This window comes from Cotesia glomerata, linkage group LG1 (assembly GCF_020080835.1).
Source record: "Cotesia glomerata isolate CgM1 linkage group LG1, MPM_Cglom_v2.3, whole genome shotgun sequence".
NCBI lineage: Eukaryota > Metazoa > Arthropoda > Insecta > Hymenoptera > Braconidae > Cotesia > Cotesia glomerata.
Genome location: NC_058158.1, coordinates 9,974,744 through 10,002,666, shown reverse-complemented (window position 1 = coordinate 10,002,666; position 27,923 = coordinate 9,974,744). Strand labels below are relative to the sequence as shown.

General features: G+C 29.3%; 1 protein-coding gene and 1 long non-coding RNA gene across 4 annotated transcripts in view; one reads left to right on the top strand and one right to left on the bottom strand.

The window, feature by feature from the left end:
- Positions 1-13,777, top strand: part of LOC123275149 — a 44,043-nt gene extending 30,266 nt beyond the window's left edge. Inside the window, exon 3 of the long non-coding RNA XR_006511638.1 lies at positions 13,049-13,777. This is a non-coding gene — a long non-coding RNA (uncharacterized LOC123275149). The remainder of the gene's footprint in view (positions 1-13,048) is intronic.
- The window catches only part of LOC123275143 (E3 ubiquitin-protein ligase TRIM9), a 119,316-nt gene that overhangs the window by 58,574 nt on the left and 32,819 nt on the right, over positions 1-27,923 (bottom strand). The window lies entirely within an intron of this gene.

The following is a 27,923-nucleotide window of genomic DNA, read 5'->3' as shown; positions in this document are numbered from 1 at the left end:
TCATATATATGTATAGATAGATAGATACACTTTATGCATTTATTACATTACTTAGAGCAGATTTTTTACGGAATACCTCATATCATTTTTATGGGCATATTCTAAAAACCAATTTTCCCGATATTAATATATGACCCGCAAAAATCGAACACATATGTTAAAAATCCGCATACGGAGAATAGAGCATTATAAGCTAAGCTTCATGTATTTATTGGCTCCCCATCTTTATTAATTCGGAAAAATTACCTACGTCGAAATTTCTCTTACAATAATTTCTCAAAACAAAATTTATCACAACATAAATTAATCTGACGAAAATTAATCATCATTTAATCAGTCAGTAATTTTAGCTACAAAATGTATTTGATATAATCAAAATTATTGTGTACTAGTGCACAAAATATTTTGTATCTAATAAGTATTTATTTATAATAATGTAAAAATTTATGCACGGAAAAAAAAATATTGTTAAAATGACTATCCAACGTATCCTCAAACGACGTTTCCTTAAAATAACAATCCGGATTTCTGATTTAAGGATTCATTTGTTTGACTTAAAAGCATACAGAGAATGGCCGCGTTCAAGTTTACTAAGTTCTTGGCAGATCTTAGCATATCTTGTAGCAACAACTTAAAGTAACTGTATTGTTTTTTAAAAAAATCTATAATAAAACAATGCAAGGTATATTTATTTAAGTGTGTCTAAATATTAATTTTTTGATAGATAAAGTCAGCCCTACTCAGAACTTAGTAAACCTGAACACAGCCAATAGCTTTTGTAAATATATATAGTTTCGTTAAAACAGGCAACTGTTTCGTTAACGTGAGGATCTGTATAGTTGAATTACAGTCGACGCTCTCTGTATTTGACCGCTTTCTGTATTTGACCACATTCTTCCTCTGTATTTGACGATTTTACACAGCTCTTATGGACAAGGACGAGTCAAATACAGAGAATGGTCCTGTACGGGCGAGTCAAATACAGAAAGCGTTGACTGTAACTAAATGTAACGCTAAAATAATGACATGCTCTCTTAAATCGAAATAGTGACTATAGTGACTATTCACTATTTTTGCAGTGCAGAGTAGATCACTAATTTAAATAGTGGTATACTTTTCACTACTACACGGTGAGAAATTTCCATTATTTTTTATTCTGCATGGATTTTAGATATTACAATGGTGCATATTACTAGTGAACCTTATTGACTCAGAATAAAATTTTACAATGGCCCATAGTAATTTCCGAAACAAATGAAATCAGACATAGTAAATGGTAGAAATTGAAATGTACCATAGTAAAATGAAATATGCAATAATTTAAATTTCCGAATGTACTATAGCAAAAAAAATGAGAAAATGAGTAAAAATGAGTAAAAAATAAAAAATTTTAGAGTAAAAAATGTTTTTAGCAATCAAAAAAAATATCAAACCAAACAAGATTTTTTTTGTTTGCAATAATTTTTAAAAATATTTTTTTAAAATATAGTTTTTTTTATTTTTTTTTTCATTTTTAACAATGAACGTAGGATTTATTTTGGCAGTTAATTTTATTATGAATAATTATAACACAATATATAATTTTTAAATTATTTTTTATTATTATTAGAAGTGTCGGTTGCAGGTTAACGATCAAATGTTTGTTTTCATTTTAATTTTTCACGGTAAATTATTAAATATTTTATTATTTATGAATCTCAAAAATTTTCATTAACTATTCATGTGTTGATGGATTTATAAATAATATTTATTTAAAACTTAATGTTTATTGCAATTTTCATAACACCGTTAACCACTACTGATAGCGTCTGTAGACTTATGTTGACAAAACAAAGCAGCACGAAAAAATGAAAGAGCGCGCGTCGCGACTGACGCGCATACGTTTACTATGGGACATTTGAAAATTTCATAGTCACAATTTTAAATTTAAACCGAGTACACGTGACTAAATGTGAAACTTTTTTATAAATTTTTATTGTCGACTGAGCAACAGAAATTTTACTATGGAACTATAATGAAAAGTTTTAAGCACACTAACAGTTTTTGTTCTGTCAGTTTACGAAAATTTTTTATATATGTTTATGTAACAGTTGCATGGTCAAATTTACTATGATCCCTAGTAAATATTAATTGGTACAATATGATATTCTTAAATTTTTATGGTAATATTTTGAATTGAGTCATTAAGGTTCAGTCTTATTATGTATGCATAGTAAATTTCTACAGAAATTTCTCACCGTGTAAATAGTGAATAGACACTATTTCATAGTCCAAAGTCACTATTTCGATTTAAGAGAGTGGATCGTCATTTTGATGATCCGTTGTATAGCTGAATTGGCTATACAGCGTATATTTCTAAAAAAAATAACTATACGGCGAATAGTCAGAATAACGATACGTATCCTTATTATAACAATATTTTTTTCTCCGTGTATATTGTATAATCAATTATAAAATTATGTGACCCTGTTAATGGCCTTTGGCTGTTGGGTCTTTTCCAAAGAAATAAATAAATAAATAAATTTAAGACAAATGATCCGTAATTCATTTTCGAATAAGCACCTTGTTGTGCCCTTTTCTTTGAAATAAATAAATATTTATTCAATATCAATTACAAATTTAATTATAATATTATGACACATTTTTGAATATAAATATTAAAAACAATGAAAATTTTAATATAAACAAAATAATATAATTAATAATAATCTAAATTACGAACAATGAGAAGTTTTGATATGAGAAAATATTGCATAAGAAATTATTGATAAGAAATTTTGTCGTAACTATTGCTAGTGACATATTTTTCAAGGTACGAAGAAAACTGAGATTTCTCGCCAGGTATATAACCGTGAGTTAATTAAATTAAATTACTAATATACTGTTTGATGTGTCAATTAAAATAATTACCATCAATTTCTTATGAGGTGCATTAATTTATATAAAATGAAGTTTAAATGGTAGTTCGGTAATTAAAAGTAAATAATTAAGCACTTGAGAGTGACCAGAGCTCTGATTACCGGATCCGCGAATTAAAGTTTAATATATGTTTGTAATTTTCTAAAGCAATCGATGTTTGCAATTAAACTTTGAATTTAATTTTTATTTTGTAAACAAAGTAGAGGAGGGGTTTTCTGGAATAATTTACTCGCGAGCGTGGAGTAAATCTAGATTTAAGATCAAAGGAAAGAAACATTTCATTTACTGCCCAGATTTAACAACTTGCTAATTTATTGAATGCAAAGGGTGGGTAATCCTTTTTATTTGCTACTTGAAAAGATGATACTAGTTATCCAGATGATTAGTTGCAATTGGTATTTATTTAGATTTTTTTTAAATTATGAGCAAAAACTTTACTGCAAAAATGTAAAAATAAGTTTTTGAAGAAAAAAAATAATTAATAGTTGTAATAATTGTAATTTTAAGAGCTATTGATTATTAAAAAATGATAAAAAATTAAGCAGGTGGCGGTTCGGTGGATTGACATCCATTTCACACGAGACGCGACCCTTCATTATACTTTTGTTACGTCATCCCTTTCCGTCTAGTGGTTCTCTGTCTCTTTGTTAAAGTCTTTTTCAGCAGACTGTAAATTTAACAGTGACTCTCACGAGATAAATTAATTTTAACTTTCATCGATATCCACGACACATGTGAAACTCGAAAGTTATCAAATTATCCTAATAAACGCACGTCAACGGCAATTATACTAATTGTAAATGAAATAGCATTATTCATTTACTGTCGTCTTCACTCATCTGTCAATTTCAAATTTATTTTCCGATTTTCATTCCATTGTCTTCATATCCAGCTGTAGACAAATTTGTTTACCGGACAATTAATGATTAACGCAAAAGTGAACAATTTAACAGGAAAGACATTTTCCTGATAAATTAATTGATCATATGAAAAAGATCCGTCAATGTCTATTAATATATTGTGTCGTATTATTGAAAATGAAGAAAAACGATGAGATACATCAACGAGAAATGAGATCAAAGAAAAGTTAACAGTTGATGGCATAAATTGAATATGATGAGAAAGAGCGAATCCCGTAACGATATCTGGCGCAAGATCAACTCAACAAGAGAAATAAAAAGTATAAATAAGAATAATAAAATAAAAGTTAAACATAAAGAAGTCTAGAGATGAGAGAACAAGTTGAAAAGTACTTTTGAACGGGGGTTTACTTGACGTGCTCTACTGAAAAGAAAAGAACTGACAGTAAGCATTTCAAGTTGTGATGGATAAAGATCATGTCTTGCATTTCTTTATCTAAATTTAGAATTCACTATATGCGTTTTAATATTTCATACTTGCGTTTATTTTTATCCATCATTAAAATTTGAATATCTTAGATGTTGTTTTGTGGAACTGATTAATGGGAGCCCACCCTAAAAGACTTTAGAAATGAAAATTGAACTCTAAAATTAGAAATTTTCAATTTTAAACTCCAATAAAAAAGAAAAGTTTGGAAAATCCAAAAGTGCACGGAAAAAAAATTTCGTTCTGGTAACCTAACTGTAGAGTTACCACAACTATACACAGTTTACTATTCGTTGTAGAGTTACAGTAACATAATGTTATTTAGTTCTGATAACTCAATGTTGTTGAGCTCTCAGAGCTCTACGGGATTGTTCTCAGAGCCAAACAGTATAGTTGGGAGCGCCCTACGTTGCGCAGTAGTGGAGTGCGCTGACATGTTTCATAACCTTCTAAAATGACAAACAGAATTATTTTGTTACTCATCCATATTATTAAAAATATATGAGGACAATTAAGTTTCCAGTTTATTTATTTAAGGAAATAGGTTTTTTTTTTTTGTCAAATTGAATTTCGTTAGAACAGTTTTGTATTTGTGGTTTTTCAAGGTTCATTTGCAGTGGCTGTTAATTAAATTTATTAGTTGAATATATTGTGATAAGTAATAAGTTATCGGAATGCATTCAAAAGACCCCATTTAACACAAAATAAAATTTGTTTTCGTTTATTTATCTTTTCTTGTGCATATACGGTAGTGATTTTATGTCCAATATTTATTAATATAATCAAGAAAATAAGATAATTTTGTGACGACCATATTTTTATTTTACAAATAATTTTTATTTGTAATATAAGTTCTATTATTATTTTATTTCTATTATAATACTATTCTTATTTGTCATATACAATTATTGTTGGCAATATAAATTCGTTCTGTCGCATTTATTTATTAAATTATCAATGCTAAATCGTAAAAAAAAATTATTAATCAGACTGCCAAAAATTTGTTATAGTCTTAGAACGATCCTGTAGAGTTGTGAGAGGTAAATAACGTTTAGCTCTCAGAGCTCAACGATGTAGAGTTGCAGAAGCCAAACGGTATTGTTACCATAAGAAAACGTTAACCTACTGGAACTTTTTACAACTAACTAACTACTATAGAGTTCCTATAGCAAAATTTTTTTCTCCGAGTGCACGCCTCATAATCTCATTTTTCATAATAAAATTGATTACAATAAAATACAAATACTTTTAAATCTTTCGCGCCATTGTCCACCCAAAAAAGAAAGGTACTGCGCATGTATTGTAAACGAACCTTATTTACATAGATATAGATATACAAGCGATTCACGGAAAAAAGAAAACTCGAATAATTACAGTATAAAATGTAAAATCGGTCCCGTCGTGATCAAAACTAGAAAAATTACAGTTTGAAATAACATTTTTCTAAATTCAATTTTTTAATTTAATATTCAGAGCTTTCAATGTAAATATTAAATTCTACAATGTAATTTTTATAAAATCTGTAATAATTACAATCTGAAACTGTAATTTTTCCAATTTTCATCACAAAGCGCCACGTTGCATTATATACTGTAATTTTTCGAGTTTTTTTTTTCTGTTAGTGAATTTTTAGTTTATTGCTAATTATAAATAAATTACATTGAATAAGACTGTGATCTTTGAAAGGACTTCGTTTTAAATCATACTGAAACGTATAAAAAATAAATGGACTTGATCAGTTAAGTTTTTCGACAGTTATCGTGATCACGCCAGTTTTTATACATACATTTGACAGCCGGACGTCCACGGAATAAATTTTTTAAACATTGTTTTTATTTATTTAAAAAGTAAAATGTTATGAGTGTTGAAACTAGGGTTTTTCCATGACATTTATAAGTAAATATTATTCTACAAGTGTAATAGAAAATAAATAGAGACAATTTTAGTTCAAGAAATCGCTTGATTTTTGTAAGACGAGTGTCCGCTTCGCTTATGAGGCGTGCAATTAATATTATTTGTTTATAGAACCAATTTATCAATTGAAATTGAATGTTTGAATAATACGGGCAATTCTGAATGGCAATTAGTTCTTAGAATTGCAAATTGGATGGAGAAGCAGAGGAATTTTTAGTGAGCTAGAAGTATAACAAATAGGTCAAATGGAAGCAGAACCCTTCAGTAGATATTGATGAGTAGTTGGTCGTCATATATAGCCGATTCGATTGACGCGTGGGCTAACAATGCCAACCGACTGATTGGAACAATCGTGGGGTGACAGGTCGATTGGGACGTGGGCCAGTACTGAATGGATATAAAATAAAAAATTCATAAATTAAAAAAAAAAAACCTGTGGAATTTTTAATATTTATCCGCTCAGTACCTTTGATGTTAATCTATCTTCATTCTCTTATTCACTGTACTATCTATCCAATGCACTCGTGTGTATTTTATTATTTTATTTCATTTTTAATTCACAAATTCAATCAACTCGTCATCGTGATATTGATGGATTGGTAAATTGGAAAGCGATCATTCCATCTGCAGTAATTGATTTTGGGATAAAAATTCACTGTTTTAAGTAAACAGAAGCGATATTAAATTATTGAAATTCAATAAGGGAGTTTATAAATTATAAATTAATCTATTTTTGTTTTTATTCTTGCACAGAAAAAAAAATTTCTGGACTGGAGAACAAAATTCTTGGATCAAGAAAATTTTCGGGTGTCGGAAGGAAGACCGAAGTTGTGTTGGCCGAAGTAAAAATTTTTCGAAAAATTTTATTCTTGGTGGAAGTAATTTTTTCTCAATTCAAATTATCATAAATACTTGATACAATAAATTTTTATATTTGATCAAGATTTTTAGATATTTTAGGGAAGCAGCGCCACCTACTTCAGCTGAGAAAAAAATTTTCTCACCTTGAGAAAATTTTTCTCTTGAATATTTGATACCTATTTTATATTATTTTAGCGTGCAATTATACATATTAAATGAAAAAAAAATGATTCAATTTTATTTGACCTTTCTATTTGACATTTTAATCAATAAAAATATTAAATTAATAAAAATTTACTTCTATCTTTATATTTAATTTTTTGGAGCAAGAGAGAAATTTTCTCAATACAAGAAAATTTACTTCTATCAAGAACTAAATTTTTTGGAACTTCGAGGCTGAATTTTCTCAAAACAACAAGATTTTCTTGACTTAAATAAATTTTTTTGGATCAAGATACGTACATGGAGAAAAAAGTGTTGCTATTATCACGATACAGTATAGTGATGATCACGATCCGTTTTGCTGTAGTAAGAAAACGTTTTGAGATATTCACTATACAGTTGAGCGTGGTATTCAGTATTCACTGTTTCGAGCATAACTGTATTCGTATAGTGAATATGACAATACTGTTTTGAGCTAATCACGATACTTCGTTCACGATCCACTGGATCGCTATAATAGCAATACTTTTTTCTCCGTGTATTTCTTAAAGCAATAGAATTAATTTAGTTGGAATAAGTAAAATTTCTTGTGTCAAAAAAAAATTTTTTTTTCGCTCAAGAAAATAATTAGGAAGAATACTATTTTCTTGGCTCAAGTGAACCTATTTTTCTGTGTGGAAATGTTACAAAGGAATAACATATTCCAATCATTCGTTTTCATGCTCGTATTGATACTGTCAGTTTTGGTTTCCGTTAAACCAGTTGGAAAGCCAATTTCAGATTTCAGAGCAGCGATAGAAATCGGTCACTTTCTGCTTCAGGGTAGAAATGTTTCTGATGTCATATTTCTCTTTGTTTATTGTAAGCTTCAAAATAATCAACCGATTTGACAGCCGCAGTACATGCGCTAGCTATCATATCCTAAAATTATCTCGTTCCGACTGTAACTGGCTTTGGATCATTGACAGTCAATCTGACCCTTCTCCAAAACTTTCTTGTTTTATTCTTCCTCAATATGTCACAGTTTAATTTGAAATATCAAAATATAAGCTATCTTTTTACAGAATGAGCGATAAAAATTTTGACACTTAAAAATATTAGACGTTTTATCGCAATTCAAAAAATCTAATTATTTATTTTACTGTGTAAATTTTTTCCGCTTTTCTCAGGAGTGGCTAACACACACACTGCTCCTTTTGTCCCCTCTGACGTATTGAATTCCATCAGGCATTCTCTATTGATGTGGATGCAACTATCGACTACATATATACTACATCAATGGGTCTTTGGCTAAACATAACATATGCCTATGGTACTATCTATGTTTGTATTGTATTCGTGTGTTTATGTGTATTCTGTATACGGAAACAGAGGGAACGCATTAGTGCGAAACTAACAATGTATTCATCTGAAATTGCCTTCAAAACCAATTACTTTATTTTTTTTTATGTGCAAATGCGTCGACAAAATACTGTTAACCTTTTTAAATTCTTCACAGTTAATTTAACAATCGGGAAAAAATTGTTTGAGGAGATTTTAGTGAAAATTGTCAGTATAATAATTAAAACAATTGAAAAATTGCATATGAAATTTTTTTCACGGGTTTTTTTTAATTATAATTCATTACAAAAATTCCCACGAAAAAAATCAAAAATCAGAAGTGTTCATTTAGTGTATTCATCTCTTAGAAACGCCTTCTATTCGGTAAAATAAACATTGTTTTTTTTTAAATGCTAAGTAACCAAACCCCAATATTTAAGTTAACATAACAAAAGCGTGTTGTTGTATGAAAGCCTCTAATAATAAAGACTAAAAAGAGATGAAAAGATAACAGGACAAGTTAACGGTTTCGAAGTAATAATCTAAATGAATCGATTAGTTCTCTTTCGCCTTAACTGGGAGTTTAAGTTATAGTAACATAAACTCGTTACTTTTCAGGCGATGAGAGCTCGTGTGAGTTATTTTCGGAAGATGAAAGAGATATGACCAAAAATAAAGACAGTATGGGAGTTTCAGTGTATTTCGTATTATAGTCTCATGTAGATGTATATTTCAGTGTGAGTATTTATTAAAGAGGCGTAAGTGGCAGGGCAAAGTAGCTTGGAAATGGCGAGAGACGAGTAAAGGCTGAAAATTTTACTCTTATTCCTTTTCTTTCTTTCGTGCAATATGAATACGTGAATATGCGAGAAAAGCTTAAGTGCTTTATACAATAAAGTGCCTTACGAATAACCAGATACTATAACTATAGAAGATTGTCATGTTATGCAGGTGATTATTTTTATATACATTTTATACTCCACTGCTATAACAAACACATGAAAAACATAATAATATCTCGCGTGCAGAGTGCAGTTATACATCTATATCTACATAATAATTAATAATAATGTATATAAAATCTTAATCTCCTTATCAATTTTTTTAACGATAAATCTGTATTATTTTTATTGCCTTAATCTAGAAGGACTGATTTTCTTTAGAATAATTTTTTCTTTTTAATAAAAAGAAATTAATTTAATTTTTTTATGAAACTGTCAAGGTAATAAATTAAAAAAGTGAATTTAAGGAGTTACACTGATAAAAGGATTTATTAACTATCGATAATTTAATTTATTTGAAGACAATTATTTAATTTATTAAATTTTAATAAATATTTTTTAAAATTCAATAAATATTTATTTAGGAGGAAATTACATTTATTAATAATTAATAAGTATTTATTAATAATTAACAAATATTTCTTAACAGTTAATAAATATTTTGTTGAGTGAATTTGTTTCGCTGGCAATGTCATATGATATGAAGATTGCTTATAAACAAAAATCATCTTTATAAATTATTTGCATTAATTATCTTACATTATAATAACGTTTATTGTAAAATACCAAATTCTATCACAGCTCATAATTATCTTTTATACTTTTAAATATTAAAAACGTTTATTTATTTAGTGAATTTAATTATTATCATGTATTCTAGCAATAGGGTTATAAAAAGTGTCAAAAGAAAATTGCTATTTTTGCTTTTTATTTTAAATAAATATTTGTTAACAGTTAACAAATATTCATTAACCATTAATAAATATTTATTAAATTCTATGATGTTAAAAAATCATTTATTAACAGTTAATAAAGCTTATTAAATACAAATAAATCCTTCTATCAGTGTAGTTAGAGTGAATATTTTATTGAATATCAACCATACTTTTCTTAGAATTTTTTTGAAAAACTGAAAATATTTAATTGAAGTTATAACAAGTATTTTTTATCAAAAATAACATAAACGAGCCGTATTCATTTTTTTATAAAAAATTTTTGAAGTTAGCGACTTTCGATATTTTACGTGAGTGGAAGTAAGTGAGCGATAGTCTGTAAAGAGAGGCAGCACTAGTGCGTGAGAAAGAAACCAATACCCATAACCTATTGGTGTCTTTATTTGCCGCAGTACCTCCTTGATCTAGAAAGACTGATTTTCTTTATAATAATTTTTTTTAATAAAGAGAATTTAATTTAATTTTTATATGAAACTGTCAACGTAATAAATTTAAAAAGTTATTTTAAACAGATTTATCCAAATATTTATGGGGAAATGAAATTTATAAGAAAGTCAAGTACACATGTTTTATTGAAATGCTTTCAACAATATTTTTTTATCAATATAATCATTGACAATTCAATCAACTTTCGACCTGAGATTTTTACTTAGAGGATAATGTAAAAAGTTATAGACCACGGTGCTTTTAGGATAAGTACCTACTGCCAAACAGGCGAATCGGAACGAAAAACGTATAGTAAAATCGTGATGGTATACAGTAGCTTCAGTGAATCACGAGAGTTTCATCCACTCGATCTCTTTGCTTCCGTCTTTCAATGCCGATTGAACGCTCTCGGAATCACAATATATATATAAATCCGTATTACTGCTTTACTTATTTTTATTTCATTATTTTCATTTGAATTTAATAACTTTTTAGATATAAATAAAAAAAAAAAAAAAAAAACTTCGGCCTTTATTTCCCCAACAATTTATTAAACCCACTTTACATATTTACTCTGAAAACATGGACTAAAAAATCCATAACGTAGGTTAAACTAAAGATAAATAACCAAGTTGCGTTTATGTTCCTCGGTAACGTATTTTCCATAAGTATACACTAGAAAACAAATGACCGAAACGAGACGTAAAAATTGTGGAATAGAAGAGAACGACAAATTGCTTTGCTCCCACATACACACCCTTAAGAGTCGTTTACTCCCGATAGAACGACACTGCAACCTTTCCGCCTACATCAGCTGAGCACCACCCCAGTGTGTTTCAACCCCCAGAAGTCCGCAGATGTTTTCGTGTGCCAAGTCTTCTGCGTTCCTCTATACATGTATACTATTCTGCGATGCTACAATCTAGGGTACTGATACTTATTCAACGCAGTAACGGTATAAGTAACATTCCCACCCATTTCTTGCGTGCAAATTGAGCATCTAATAGCCAAGCCTCTGCTACTAATGTCATTTCGTTCGGATTTTATTGGATGGTATAAATTTATCTGCCCTAAATATTCGAGAGACCGACTTTAACATTTATTTTAATGACCCATACATACGTTTCCGGGATAATATATTTAAGGTTATGGGCCCAGTTTCTCAAATTTACAATATAAAGTACTCTGAAAAAAATCTTGGACTAAGAAAATTATTACAAAGAGCTTTATCATATTTTTTTCTTTATCTAAAACTCTTATTTTCTTGAAAATAAATTAAAAAATGAACATTTTTCTCAATCAAAGAATTTTTTTTCAGTATCTCTTATACGGAGTCATAAGAGAGTTCACGATGTAGATGGAAAATAAACTCAAGAGAGTCGTTTCTGATTACTAGAAAAATATTTACATATCATGTGCTTTTGAATAATATGCCCTTCCATTAAGAAATGACTTTTTATCTTGTAAAATATTGACATTTTTAAAGATATAAGCTCATCCCGGTGTTACACTCATCGAGACCTTTTATTTGAGTACCCAGATCAATTTTTCACATATTTTATATATTTATATATATGAATATATGAAAAATATATTAAAATGCATGTGGGTACTCGAATGATTGCTCTTGATGAGTGTAACATCGGGATGAGCTTATATCTTAAAAAATGTCAATAATTAAGAACTGACTTTGCTATTTTGTCAACTAATGATATTTTTGAAAATATAAGCTCATCTCGATGTTACACTCATCTAGACCTTTCATTTGAGTACCCACATCAATTTTTCATATATTTTATATATTTATATATATTATATACATGTATATATGAAAAATATATCAAAATACATGTGGGTACTCAAATGAAAGCTCTTGATGCGTGTAACATCGTGATGAGCTTATATCTTTAAAAACGTCAATAGTTAAAAAAGTACAGTACAATTTAATAAAAGTCATTATCTAATTAAGCAAAACTTTATTCATTTATAATTCACAAGTCACTGCAGTTACATCATAGTGACTGCAAGGTTGCTAGTTAATATTTAATTAATTTTATCAACTTTTAATAAATTATTTTTTATAAAAAATGTCGTTTTTTCCCCAAAAAAAATTCATAAATCCTTCTGTCAGTGTATAAAATTTATAATTTATTTAAAAATAATATATTCACTTAAAATCCTTTTGTAAATAAAACCTCTCTGTCTAATTACGCTCCACAAAGAAAGTGACGAAGTAAATTTAAGATAAAATTTTTTTCTTTATCTAAAATTGTTATTTTCTTGAATTAATTCAACCTGAACATTTCAAAACAAGAATAAAATTTTAAAGTTGACATTTTTCTCAATCAAAGAATTTTTTTTCAGCATCGTATTTGTCCCGATTAAAAAACTGGATCAAAGCAAAGGATTTATTGGTACAACAAATAGTTTCCGTTTACATGAAATGTAGTTCTTTTATGAAATGGGTGCCTCCCAGCAAGCCGCAGGAGAGTCACCCAGCAGAACTGATGGTACAGAGAGCTGATGGTAGTCGTCCATAGTTTGCGGAGTGGTCAGAGCGAGCATCTGAAGGGTATACAGTACATCTATTTGTGAGTAGACCATAGAGGCGACACACACATTGGTATGTCGTACTAGTGGGGCAATCACGACACACAAGGACAGACATTGTATTGGCAGAGAGCTCGAATGAGGCCCCATAGACCCGTAACGAAGGGGGAACTTATTGACTTTGGCTGGGTGCATTTTCCGCTATCAAATTGGGTGAGGCGGGGACACAACAGGGGCCAGCGGGAGGTCAAATAAAGGGAGAAAGAGAGGAATGGAGAAGGTTATAAGCGGTCACGACATGTGTCGTGCTTAGTAGCACTATGTAATGGCTTTTTCGTCCTTATGTATCTTGCCAAACGACCTAACCACCTACTCATACTCATACTCATACTCATATACCGCACTGGTACTGTACGCTTGTTTATATACCAGCGTTTTATTTATTTAATACCTAATGCGCTTGACCGTAAATATCGATATGCGCTCTTCAAAGGACATATTTCTCTTCTATTTGATGGAGTAATTTATTAATTTTTTTTTATCATCCCCATGAAAAGTAAAATATATTTTAAATATATTAAAAATTTATAAAAAATATATGTAGTAAATATATTTTGAATATATTTGAAATATCTATACTAATAAATGGAGAGCCGGCTTTTTTGTCCGATTATACTGCGAAAACTACTGAATCGATCGGAATAGTACTTATACCATAAGATGCAGCGTATTTCGAAAAAGGTTTTAGTATATGATAGGTTGGTGATTACTTATCCGGAACCTATATTTTTTTGGCTTAGAAATAATGAATTTTTATTGTAACTAAATTTATTCTATTCGATTGTCATTTTTTTAAAATAAATTTTTTAATTCTATTGGTTATGTTTATATACTAAGCAGATTTTTTCACTTATGAGACCTGCAATTTCTTTAACTGAAACTTTCAATGCTCATTACAAATTTTTTTTTTCATATCAATTATTATTTATTTTTGTAAGAAAGACACGGGAATGTTATAATGATTGCACATTGAAAGTTACAATGAATATTAGCTAGAATAATTACATGGATAAAAGGTGCATGCCAATTTGATAGAATTGGGAATCTGTGCAAGTCAAAACAATACTCTAATTAAATTTCAAGTCTAGATCTAAAAATGTAATTCTATAAAGCGCCCAGCGGAGCGGGCGAGTAAGAGCTAGTATATAAATATATTAAAAATATGTATAATAAATATATTTCTAATAACTAACTTTTGACCGATTTTCATATATATTTTAGATATATTCAAGATATATCTTAAAATACATAGTTAAAAATCGACATTCTAATTAGCAAATAGTCTAACTTTATTTTAGAAAATCTTCCATTTGTACGAAAAAACAATTAATTAAAAATTTATTATTACTTTAAAAAATCATTTAATATTTAATAGAGGTATAATATTTTGGTTTGGATCATTTAAATAATTTATAATTAAACTATTGCTACATGGAAATGTTAAAAAATCACCCTCTACAAAGTAAGGAGTTAGATCAATTGCCAATTAGGCCGTCGGAATATAAAAAAAAATATATTTTTAATATATCTAAAATATATTTGAAATATATATGAAAATCGGCCAAAAGTTAGATATTAAAAATATATTTACTATACAAAATTTATATATTTTTTTATAGATTTTTAATATATTTAAAACATATTTTTTTTTCATGGGGGCAGTCAAATAATAAATGAAATACTGAAGGCCCGAGGGATTAATTATTGAATCGAGGCAGTGCTGTTTACGACAAATATTCCGAGGGAAAACGGTTGCACATGTAAATAATAAAGTTAAAGGGTAATTATTATTATTATGATGATTATTATCATTATCATGACTATCAGTGAGTTTGAGCTGTATATGTTATGTACATAGGTAACATACTCGATGTATATTTTACCCGACAATGGAGTTTCAAATGCGAGTGTGTAATAATAGCAATTTTGAAAATACGCTAGATGTTACACACAATCCCTTGAATATATAACACACGGTACTGCGAATATTTATCGCCTGAGTGAAATTCCGGACTGTATAATATGTGGTCTCATATATACACTCGTAACATTTATGCATACATTTAACGTGAAAGTACTCACATCCACATACGAATGCAACATCTACAGCAGCAAGGGTGATACGCCGAAGCGTAGATTCGGGATATAACGGTATAAAGGCGAAAATTTCTAGGGCGTAACCTCGGGTTAATTATAACCGTACAGTGATACTTTTTAAAAACTTATACTCGGTGTATATTTGCGCAGTATAACTAGTTCCTCTATTTCACACGTGTTAGTCATACCTGGGCAAATATAACGCCTGAATAAGAGCCGGTTTACTTGCTTCCGAAAAGGATATTAGTTTAATTACACCCGTGAACTTATTTTCAATTATCAAATCCGGTAATTGAAACTAAAACTCCAGGATACGTGGATAAATTTGATGATATGGTTAATTCATTTTTTTGTTCATTGAGAGTAAGTAGAGTAATTTGTGTGAGATTGATGAGTTTTTTCGCAGGTACTCCAAGGAAAGTTTATGTACGAGTAAAACTTGATATTGTGCGTTACTGTGTGTGTGAAGAGATACTGTGGCAAATTTTGGCAATGAGTCAAAGTCTATTTTAGTTGCCGCGAGAATACCGACAGAACAGATGCTACTATGGGGACATATTCGAGAAGTAAAAACAGCGAGGGGAGTAATGTCACACCCCAACTTTCTTTACTTCTCTCTCTCTCTTTCTACTCCGCAATAAGATTCTGTGTAAGTATAAACGTGACTGGCGTATAAATAAATCAGCTTAAATTTGTATTGTGGAAGATGCTAAATTTTAAGTGTATTAAGGTGTCAAGATTTTTTTATCCAACAACAAACATCTTAAATATACTAGACCAGAAAATTCTCATTCAATAGAATATTAAACGTTGTAATAATAAACTTAGGGTTCCTTTCTAAGTTTAACTTTGTTAAAAGTGGATTCTTTTGAAAAATTAGTCAAATTTTTAAACGCGCCTAGTTTCTTAATAAATCTAAATCTCATTGTCACCAAACAGAATTCAAAGTACAAAAATTAAAAATTCATAATCATAAATCAAAATTTATATTTAAATATTACAATTAATTATTCCATTGAATATATTTTTGAACCTTCAATAACGGGGTCTCTGAATAATATAATACAAAGTTGAATACTGTGTTGATTAACAATTATTTAAATTATTTAAGCTAGACAAAGTGCGCAATACAAGTTTACATTTAAAGCTGTTAAATTAAGATTATAACTTAGTAAAGTATGTTTATAATTTACAAAAATTGATAGTAATGAATTATAAAGTTTTTCTATAATTATCAGAGATAGGTAAAATTAACAATATAACTTAGTTTTAGCAAAAGATTATTTGAGATTGTTTCTAGTAATTTAGTATTATCTAAAATTATTTAAAATTATCTAAAATTATCTAAAGTTATCTAAGGGATATTAACAACGATGCAAGTACATTAGTGCTGTGGCTATGACCTTGATTAAAACCCAGGAGATCAACTGAATCGCAATTTTCTGCGATATAATTACTAATATTTAAAATGCATATTTCAAATGTAATTTAAATACGGCCACGTCATTCGGCCTGTGCCTTGGAATTTATTATTAATCTACACGGAAAGAAAATTGTACGAAAAATTACAATGAAAACATCGTAATTTTTAGTATCGGATATTGCAGTGCCGGACCAGAACTCAAATATCGTAATTTATACGATGCAACATCGTAAATTTCTATCACTCAAATTAAATAGTATATTACACCCCTTGGGAAGGAAAATAAGAAAAGCCTCAGATCACATGTAATTGTTGGCCGAGGCGAAGCCGAGGTCAACAAACATGTGATCTGAGGTTTTCTTTTTTACTTCCCAAGGGCTGTATAATATTTTTTTGTCCGAGGAAGGAGGAAAGCGGCAACTTTGTTTAGCGCAGTGAGACCAAAGTTGCCACTTTCCGCCCAGAGGGCAAAAAAAGAAGTTTAGGTCACCGAAAAAATAACTCTGTATCATCCAGGAATCGAACCCGGTGTCCTCTCCGCCTCAAGTCCAAGGTTTATTCCCTCACGCTATCGGAGGGATTAACTTAAGTTCCTGTTCAGTCACATAATAAGACCCTCGATACAGTAGTTGGTTATCTTTCGGTGGTGGCGTCGCAAACTACTAGACTCTGTCTCTCTTTTATTAAAACATATAGTATCCGTCCTTATTCACTTGCTCTTACGGAAAAAAAATGTTACTAAATAACATCGTAATTTTCAATAATTCAAATTGTATTCTGTAGACGGCAGCATCGTAAAAATCGAGATACTGAAAGTCTAGTCCTGGATTACGATGTTACTATAGTAATTTTTCATAGGATTTTTTTTCCGTGTATACTAATAAATGGGGAGCCGGTTTTTTTGTCCGGTTATACTGCGAAAACTACTAAACCGATCGGAATAATACTTATACCATAAGATACAGCGTGTTTCGGAGAAGGTTTTAGTATATGACATATTGATGATTACTTATTTGGAGCCTATATTTTTTTGACTTAGAAATAATGAATTTTTATTGTAACTAAATTTATTCTATTTGATTGTAATTTGTTTAAAATAAATTTTTTAATTCTATTGGTTATGTTTATATACTAAGCAGAATTCTTCACTTATGAGACCTGCAATTTCTTTAACTGAAACTTTCAATGTTCATTAAAAATTTTTTTTTTTCATATCAATTGTTATTAATTTTTGTAAGAAAGACACGGGAATGTTATAATGATTGCACATTGAAAATTACAATGAATATTAGCTAGAATAATTACATGGATAAAAGGTACATGCCAATTCGATAGAATTTGGAATCTGTGTAAGTCAAAACAATACTCTAATTAAATTTCAAGTCTAGATCTAAAAATGCAATTCTATAAAGCGCCCAGCAGAGCGGGCGAGTAACAGCTAGTAAATAAATATAACAGACCAGAAAACTCTCATTCAATAGAATATAAAATGTTGTGATAATAAACTTAGGGTTCTTCTCTAAATTTAACTTTGTTAATTTAAAAGTAGATTCTTTCGAAATTTTTACACGCGCCTAGTTTCTATTTTCATCGATAGCGTAATTAGAGGAGAATCCCGTCGTGACGAAACGATAAAACATTTTAAAGATAAATAATTATTGTCACTCATAAAATTTACAAGGATTAACTAACTAGCTGTGAAGTTCGAAAAAAAACTATTCAAATTAACACAGAGGTGATAGTTGATAAATTTAAAAAATACGATCTGTTATCTCGCGAATCCAGGGACATGGAAATAAAAGTTATGAATGAAAACGATTTTTCAGATTTACCTGTCATCCAGTCACCCTCCGAATATATACAGACATATAAACTGCGTGGAATTGGTGATAACAATACGTGCTTCTGTTTCGCGTATCTTACTTTAGATATAACAGAGCAATTTATCACCTATTATCCACTTATTTTTTAGGTGAATCCATGAACAGGAGCAGGGACCCCGAAAATATATCACATCATTCACAGATTTCATTTCTCTTATCCCTTATACCCTTCTTCTTGCCATTCACACAATTTTATACCTCACACCCAGCGAAATGTCCAACTAGGTTTACTTCCGACCCTTCAACCATGATTTGCAACCCTCTTCTACTGAGTAAAACTTGTCGCTACTCGGTTGACTGGTTGAGTCTTACTCTGGTGAAAATACCGCATTGCTTTGACTACACTCCACATCACTCTTCTCTTATACTCGTTCAGTCTTTTCGGTCTTATTTTACATTATATCCGAGTTGAGGATCTAGGTCTGGATCTGGAGCTAGAGCCTCGAGACACTACTCACTATCTTTGCAGACTTGGATAAATTGAATCATTGAGTTTAAAACTTTAACAGGAGGGATGCGAGTACGATGAGGATTCAAGTGTTTCAAAAATTTGATTGAGTTCTGATGAAAGATAGGAAATTGTAAAATGTTGAGCTAGAGTTTAATTAAGTCCAATGACGGAATTCGATAAATAATATTTACTGTTAACTATCTTACGTTATTATTATTATCTATATTATTAAGAGAGTAAGCAAAATTTTGTGGCCAGTGTCGTTGGAAAAGTCTTGACCTGAAATTGTGCCTTTTCATAGTTTCATATCATTCTCACCAATATTCAATTTATGATGATAAGTATTTACGCTTTCGTAATTGCTCTATCTCTAGATACATTAAAAAATGACCTTGTATCGCGTCAACTATTGACATTTTTAAAGATATAAGCTCACCTTGATGTTACATTCACCAAAAGCTTTCATTTGAGTACCCACATGCATTTTTGATATATTTTTCATATATACATGTATGTAAATATATAAAATATATAAAAAATGAATGTGGGTATTTAAATGAAAGCTCTTGATAAGTATAACACCGGGATAAGCTTATATCTTCAAAAACGTCAATATTTAAGAAAGTACAGTGCAATTCAACATAATTAAGAAATGACCTTGTATCTCGTGAACTCTTGACATTTTTAAAGATATAAGCTCATCCCGACGTTACACTCATCAAGACCTTTCATTTGAGTACCCACATCAATTTTTCATATATTTTATATATTTATATTTATATGAATATATGAAAAATATATAAAAATGCATGTGGGTACTCAAATGAAAGCTCTTGATGAGTGTAACATCGGGATGAGCTTATATCTTCAAAAACGTCAACATTTAAGAAAGTACAGTTCAATTTAACATAATTAAGAAGTGAGCTTGTATCTTGTGAACTATTGAAATATTTAAAGATATAAGCTCATCTCGATGTTACACTTATCAAGACCTTTCATTTGAGTACCCACATCATTTTTTCATATATTTATATATATTATATATATGTATATATGAAAAATATATTAAAAATGCATGTGGGTACTTAAATGAAAGCTTTTAATGAGTGTAACATCGGGATGAGCTTATATTTTTAAAAACGTCAGTAGTCACAAAATTACGGTGCAATTTAATAAGTTATTATTCAATAAAGCAAAATTTTATTTATTTATAGTTCACAAGTTAAATAGTGACTTAAAGGTTGCTAGTTATTATTATTGCACCAAAAAAAAATAACAAAATTAAACAAAGTTAATAAATTGCTGCGGTAAAATAAATTAAAGCCACTGTGTAAAATAAAATTAAAATATTAAAGCATCGTCAAAAAAAAAATTCCAGGAAAGAAGAGAGAAATAAACCCAAGGCGGCAATTTAGCCTCCGTCATGTCCATTTAACTTTCACCCGTCACTTCTTACGTATTTTATTTTCTTTTACTTGAGTAGAGGTCTCTCACACCCTGGCTATTACCACTATTACCACTGGTAACTTCACCGAGGGTTATTTTATTTTAGTTCCCTTTTAAACATCAAACCCACACTGATTTCGATTTCTTCAGACAGCACATTTGCCCTTTCTCCTTCTTCTTTCTATCGCGTACTCTGTGTCAGATTGCAACCGATTACTTTCATCCCCAAGATTTAGCTCTAACTCGTAGGTTTTATCCCTGTTCCATTCTACCCTTCTGATCGTGTGTTCCTTCTCCGTTTTAACCCCGTGGCATCGCTTTACTATCGACGATCACATAGCCTCCCTCACTACGTTCATGTCATCGTTCCGTCGATTAACCTTCCCCCGCTGTTCCTCGATTTACTAGTGTCAGGTCGATAAGTGTTTTGTAGGTTGTAACTACTAACCCCTTCTTCAAATGCTCAATTGCAAGTTGTCAATGAGACTGATAGCATCGGAGCAACTTGTGTTTGACATTGCGGTAAACAATTACGCTTTTCATCAACAGAATACAATATTATTGAACATTTGCTCTGAAATGTCCTTCACAAATTTCATAAAAAATTTTTCAATAATTTAAATAATTAATATTATTAAGAGAATAAGAAAAATTTTGTGACCAATTGTCAATTTATGATGGTAAGTATTTAGGCTGCATTCGACAATGCTCTGTCTCTAGATACATAATTAAGAAATGACACTGTATCTCGTACCCACATCAATTTTTCATATATTTATATATATTATATATATGTATGTATGAAAAATATATCAAAATACATGTGGGTACTCAAATGAAAGCTCTTGATGAGTGTAACATCGAGATGAGCTTATATCTTTAAAAACGTCAATATTTAAGAAAATACAGTGCAATTTAACAAAAGTTATTCCTTAACGGAGCAAAATTTTAATTTTTTATCGTTCACAAGTCACGGCTGTCACATAGTGACTGCAAGGTTGCTAGTTATATTTACTTCTTGTAAGTATACCGTATTTACTCAGCCATTTTAATGGGTACAAATTCATAAAATATATTTATCAAAAAGAATAAACATAAAACGAAATATTTGCTCTTACTTTGCTGTTCTCAGAAAGTTTTAATGATGTATAATATACAAAGAAGAAATGGTTATTGTTTTATTGACCATCTTAGTAGCGAATATAAGTAAGGATCGTCTTGTTGGCAGTAGGCAGCCAGATGTTTAGTTTGTGTGTTTATAATAAACTTCGAAATCTCAGCAGCCATCAGGGATCCTTAAAAGCTATAGGAAAACCTTGGCAACATTTTCTCTTTGACGAAATAAATGTTTACCATCATCTTTCCATCTTCCAGACGGAGAGCTAAAGCTTCTGTTTTCTTATTCTTATTCTTACTTTTATCCTCATTCTCTTACCCACTCTCCGCTGAAACATTTCTTCCTCGAAAAATTTTTCCCCCTTATTTTTGTCTACAATTTTCAATTTTTCACAACCTATTCTTTGGAGTACCTACGCCACTATAAATAGATCGAGAAAGAATTTCCTGTGAATGCCCCGTGGACAAACTAATTTCACTAATTTAACTCCGAGCAGAGGGGTTAAAGTATAGGGTGTGCAGTCATGTCTCTCTTATTTTATACTACAGTCTAGAAAATGAAGCGGACTTCGATGAAATTGTACGTTTCACCTCTTTCTCTATCTCTTTATTATATACGTACATATATACTTTTTTTATTTATCGGGGACTCTTTGGCTCTTCACTCAGGTTTCTCCACTCAGCTCATATGTGTAGATAGATCATGCGATTGTTTGCACGTGCGTTTGTTCATTCAACACGAGCACAGCCCTATCTGCTGTATTGTCGAGTATGTAGAGTGTAGTAGTATTAAAATAAAGGGAGTAAGAATAGAATGCGGAGTAATAAGAGGGTTCACGATGTAGATGGAAAATAAACTCAAGAGACCCATCGCTCCTGACGACTAGAAAAATATTTACATATCATGTGCTTTTGAATAATATGCCCACGATAGTGTAGAAAAGTTAAGTCTTAATGGATTACATATTTTCAATGTATATATTCCAACCCTCTGATAAAATAACCTATTAATTAATTTTGTTTTGCTTTAAGAGAACACAAGGGTAAGTGTTACTAAGTCCGATATACTCGTACAAGTGAAATAAATTTTTTATTAGGAATTTTCGGTGTACTAATAAAGATTATTAATATTTAATTAATTTTTAGTAAATTATTTTTTATAATAAATATTTTTTTCCCAAAAAAAATTTATAAACAGTTCATAAATCTTTCTATCAGTATATAAAATTTCTAATTTAACATAATCTATATTATTAAGAGAATAAGCTAAATTTTGTGACCAGTGTATTTATCGGTTTTTCTAGTGAAATTTAGTGTCATTACAAAGGTCTTGATTTGAATGTGTACCTTTTCAAGGTTTCATATCATTCTCACCAATAGTCAATTTATGATGACAAGTATTTAGACTGCATTCGACAATGCTCTATCTTTAGATACATGATAAATAAATGACCTTGTATCTCGTGAACTATTGACATTTTAAAGATATAAGCTCATCCCGATATTACACTTATCAAGAGCTTTCATTTGAGTACCCACATGCATTTTGATATATTTTTCATACATACACATATATAAATATATAAAATATATGAAAAATTGATGTGGGTACTCAAATGAAAGCTCTTAATGAGTAGAACACCACGATGAGCTTATATCTTTAAAAACGTCAATATTTAAGAAAGTACAGTGCAATTTAACATAATTAAGAAATGACCTTGTATCACGTGAACTATTGACATTTTTGAAGATATAAGTTCATCTTGACATTACACTCATCGAGACCTTTCATTTGAGTACCCACATCAATTTTTCATATATTTTATATATTTATATATGTATATATGAAAAATATATCAAAATGCATGTGGGTACTCAAATGAAAGCTCTTGATGAGTGTAATATCGAGATGAGTTTATATCTTTAAAAACGTCAATATTTAAAAAATTACAGTGCAATTTAACAAAAGTTATTATTTAATAAAGCAAAATTTTATTTATTTATAGTTCACAAGTCACATGGTGACTGCAAGGTTGCTAGTATTCGTTTAAAATCCTTTTTATATAAAAACCTCTATGTCTAATTACGCTCCACAAAGAGAGTGACGAAGTTAGTTTAAGATAAAATTTTTTATGATGCAAGGATTAAAAAATCCTTATTTGTTTTTGTATTTTTTTAAATGAAATTCCATTTGCATAATTACCTTAAAAAGTTGTTTTTGGCGTAAAAGCAAAATGACAAACGTAAAATATGTACAAGGATTAGTTTAACAGCCAAGGATAGTTGTACAATGATGGGGTTAAGTAAATACACAGTCGCAAATATTTATATATATATATATATATATATATATATATATATATATATATATATATATATATATATAATATATATGTGTGTGTATATGTAAACGAGAACATTTTAGAATTACCTTGTGTTTATACTCGTCTGCTAAATATCATACCTAAATGCAGTACAAGTGTCCGTGTGAATACGAGCTTTAGGACCGACGCCATTTACTGGCAACTTTCTGTTTATAGTTTGTACAAATAGCCGAGAAAGTTAATACGGTCATTCTCACTAAATTTTATTTATCTAGAAAATTTTAGACACGTTCTACTTTACCATAAATTTAAAGCAAATTTAAAAAGTAATAAAATCGTAAATTGCACCGAGTAAATATAATCTTTTTATTTTAGCGTTAATCTGTACACAACCGTTATGAAACCTACAAACATTCCCGTATTGTAGTAAATTGTTTTGCAATTACAACGATAGTAATCACACGGATGAAAATGCTTTACCTTCACAAGAGAATATTAATAATTATTTAAACAGAAGCGGATTACTAAATAATTACGCAGTTTTATGTACTACGGTATCAAAACAGAGATTTGTAATATTAATGTTTAATTAACTCCTGTGCTATAAATTTAAGCGGAATCAAATATTTGCATGATTAAATTTTAATAAAACCGAATAACATTCAAAGCTCTGTAAGCTTCAATATTGATATAAGCATATTAGTGTTTGCTATGCGTGCAAAAATTTACAAAGCTTCGATTGAAGATAATTAAAAAATTTTTTACCGTTAGTTCATATTAACAGTGCTTAATTTTCATTATTGCTCATTACTGTTTGCTAACTTTCATTGATGCAGTACCGTATAGTTTTTTATTACTTATAAAATTTTAATCAATAAGAGAAAATTAGCAACCGTGCAGTCACTATGTGACTGCTGTGACTTGTGAACTGTAAATAAATAAAATTTTGCTTTATTAAATAATGACTTTTTGTTAAATTGCACTGTACTTTTTTAACTATTGACATTTTTAAGGATATAAGTTCATCCCAATTTCACAATCATCAAGAGCTTTCATTTGAGTACCCACATGAATTTTTATATATTTTCGATATATTCATATATATATATATATAAAATATGTGAAAAATTGATATGGATACTCAAATGCAAGGTCTCGATGAGTGTGACGTCGGGATGAGCTTATATCTTTAAAAATGTCAATAATTCACGAGATACAAGGTCATTTCTTAAATATTGACGTTTTTGAAGATATAAGCTCATCCTGATGTTACACTCATCAAGAGCTTTCATTTGAGTACCCACATGCATTTTTATATATTTTTGATATATAAATATATTCATAATATATATAAATATATGAAAAATTGATGTAGGTACTCAAATGAAAGGTCTCGATGAGTGTATCATCGGAATGAGTTTATATCTTCAAAAATATCATTAGTTGACAAGATAGCAACGTCAGTTCTTAATTATTGATATTTTTTAAGATATAAGCTCATCCTGATGTTACACTCATCAAGAGCTTTCATTTGAGTACCCACATGCATTTTTCATATATTTTTCATATATACATATATATATATATATACATATATATATATATATATATATATATATATATATATATATATATATATATATATATATATATATATATAATATATAATATTTGTGAAAAAATGATGTTGGTATTTAAATGAAAGATCTTGATGAGTGTAACATCGGAACGAGCTTATATTTTTAAAAATGTTAATAGTTTACGAGATACAAGGTCATTTTTTAATTATGTATTTAGAGATAGGACATTTTCGAATGCAGCCTCAATACTTATCATCATAAATTGACTATTGGTGAGAATGATATGAAACCTTGAAAAAGAACAACTCCAGGTCAAGACTGTTTCAACGACACCAAATTTAACCTTAAAAACCAATTTTATCATATGAATACACTGGCCACAAAATTTTGCTTATTCTCTTAATAATATAGATTAAAAAATACTTTTCTTCTTTTTAAAAATTTTCCTGGCCCAAAAAACGAGTCTTTATTCCAAAAGTTCAATAAACTCAATTGAAATAAACCAGAGTAATATTTATCGAGATGTCTGAGAGCCATAAAAGTCTTCGCCGCGAAGCAAAGCATCTCCATCTGTTTCTCATTTAAAAAATTAATTAATACCGATACGAGTAGGTTAAGTAAGTCAAGTACCGTCACTTAACTGTTATCGTATAATGTTCAAGAGCCACAAATTGACATTTTACGTCGATACGAACTGTGTTGGTTACAGTATGTAGGCTATGTCATCAATCACAGCAGCATTGATCTGTTTTTTATTTAGATATAGTTTTTTTTTTGGTTCTATTGAACTCATCAACGATTCACCAGTAGTTTCATTCGTCTCGTTATTTATTTTTTTTCATTCTCGTCCCGGAGTTTCCATTCGCTCTCAATGTCCCTGATGGCTGATGTGTTTTTGTAAGCGATACACGAGTGCCGGGATAAAAAAGTGTATGGGAAGAGATGACTCTATAGAGTTCGTTTCCCACCGGAGGTCATATCAAAACGCGATTTCTGGCATACTCACCAGTCAATCCGTCAGTATTACTTCTTTGTTGATTTTAAAAATTTTTTCTTTTGTTTTATTTTTCATTATTTCACAGACATTATTCCCCCCTTAGCGGCAATTTTCATTTTTTTCATTTTTTACGCCACACCAAATCCGTCCTCTCCTCTTCCTGGAAAAGTAATTTCCTCACGGAAATCCATGCGATTATCCCCCAGTGAAATAACATTGCTCTTGAAGGGATCACCTGCGAACACTTCCAGCTACCGACTTCCAAGATCTTGTCATCTACATCGAAACTAGAGTGCCACTGGATTAAGCCTTCGAAAATTTCAAACCAGGATTATTTTTATCTCTATTTGTCAAATGTTATTATTATACTAATTCCACTGTCATAATGCTGGTTTTGTATTTAAGCCGACGTCGAATTAAACCATTATAATTCTTCTCGACAAATTTTTTCTTTTCCTCCACATTGATAGAAGGATTTTTTCATATTTAATAAGCTTTATTAACTGTAAATAAATTATTTTTTAACAATACGATTTAATAAATATTTATTAACAGTTAATAAATTATTTATTAAATATGCTTTATTAAATGTTAATAAATATTTGTTAACAGTTAACAGATGTTTATTAACAGTTAATAAGTAATGTATTAAGTATAATTTATAAACTATTAATAAATATTTATTAATGGTTAATGAATATTTGTTAACTGTTAACAAATATTTATTCAAAATAAAAAGCAAAAATAGCAATTTTCTTTTGACACTTTTTATAACCCTAAGCTGAAATATACGATAATAATTAAATTCACTAAATAAATTAACGTTTTTAATATTTTAAAATATAAAAGATAATTATGAGCTGTGATAGAATTTGGTATTTTACAATAAACGTTATTATAATGTAATATAATGTTACCATTGAAAAAATTAGCTTTCAAATATTGCTCATTGATTCTATTGTTGTTGTCATTCTTATAAATAGTACAGTACTATTGAATTTTGCAACTATATTATTAAATCATTCAAAATTATTAACTTCCTTAAAATATGATGATGTTAGTCTTATATTTTTAATATTGTTATACGTGTATTTTATTATAAAAATTATGGATATTATTGTCATTCGGCTATTTTGCCTTGACATAAAAATTGAATAAATAAATAAATAAATAAATAAATAAAATAATTAACGCAAATAATTTATAAACATGATTTTTGTTTATAAGAAATCTTCATATCATATAACATTGCAAGCGAAACAAATTCACAACAAAATATTTATTAACTGTTAATAAATATTTGTTAATTATT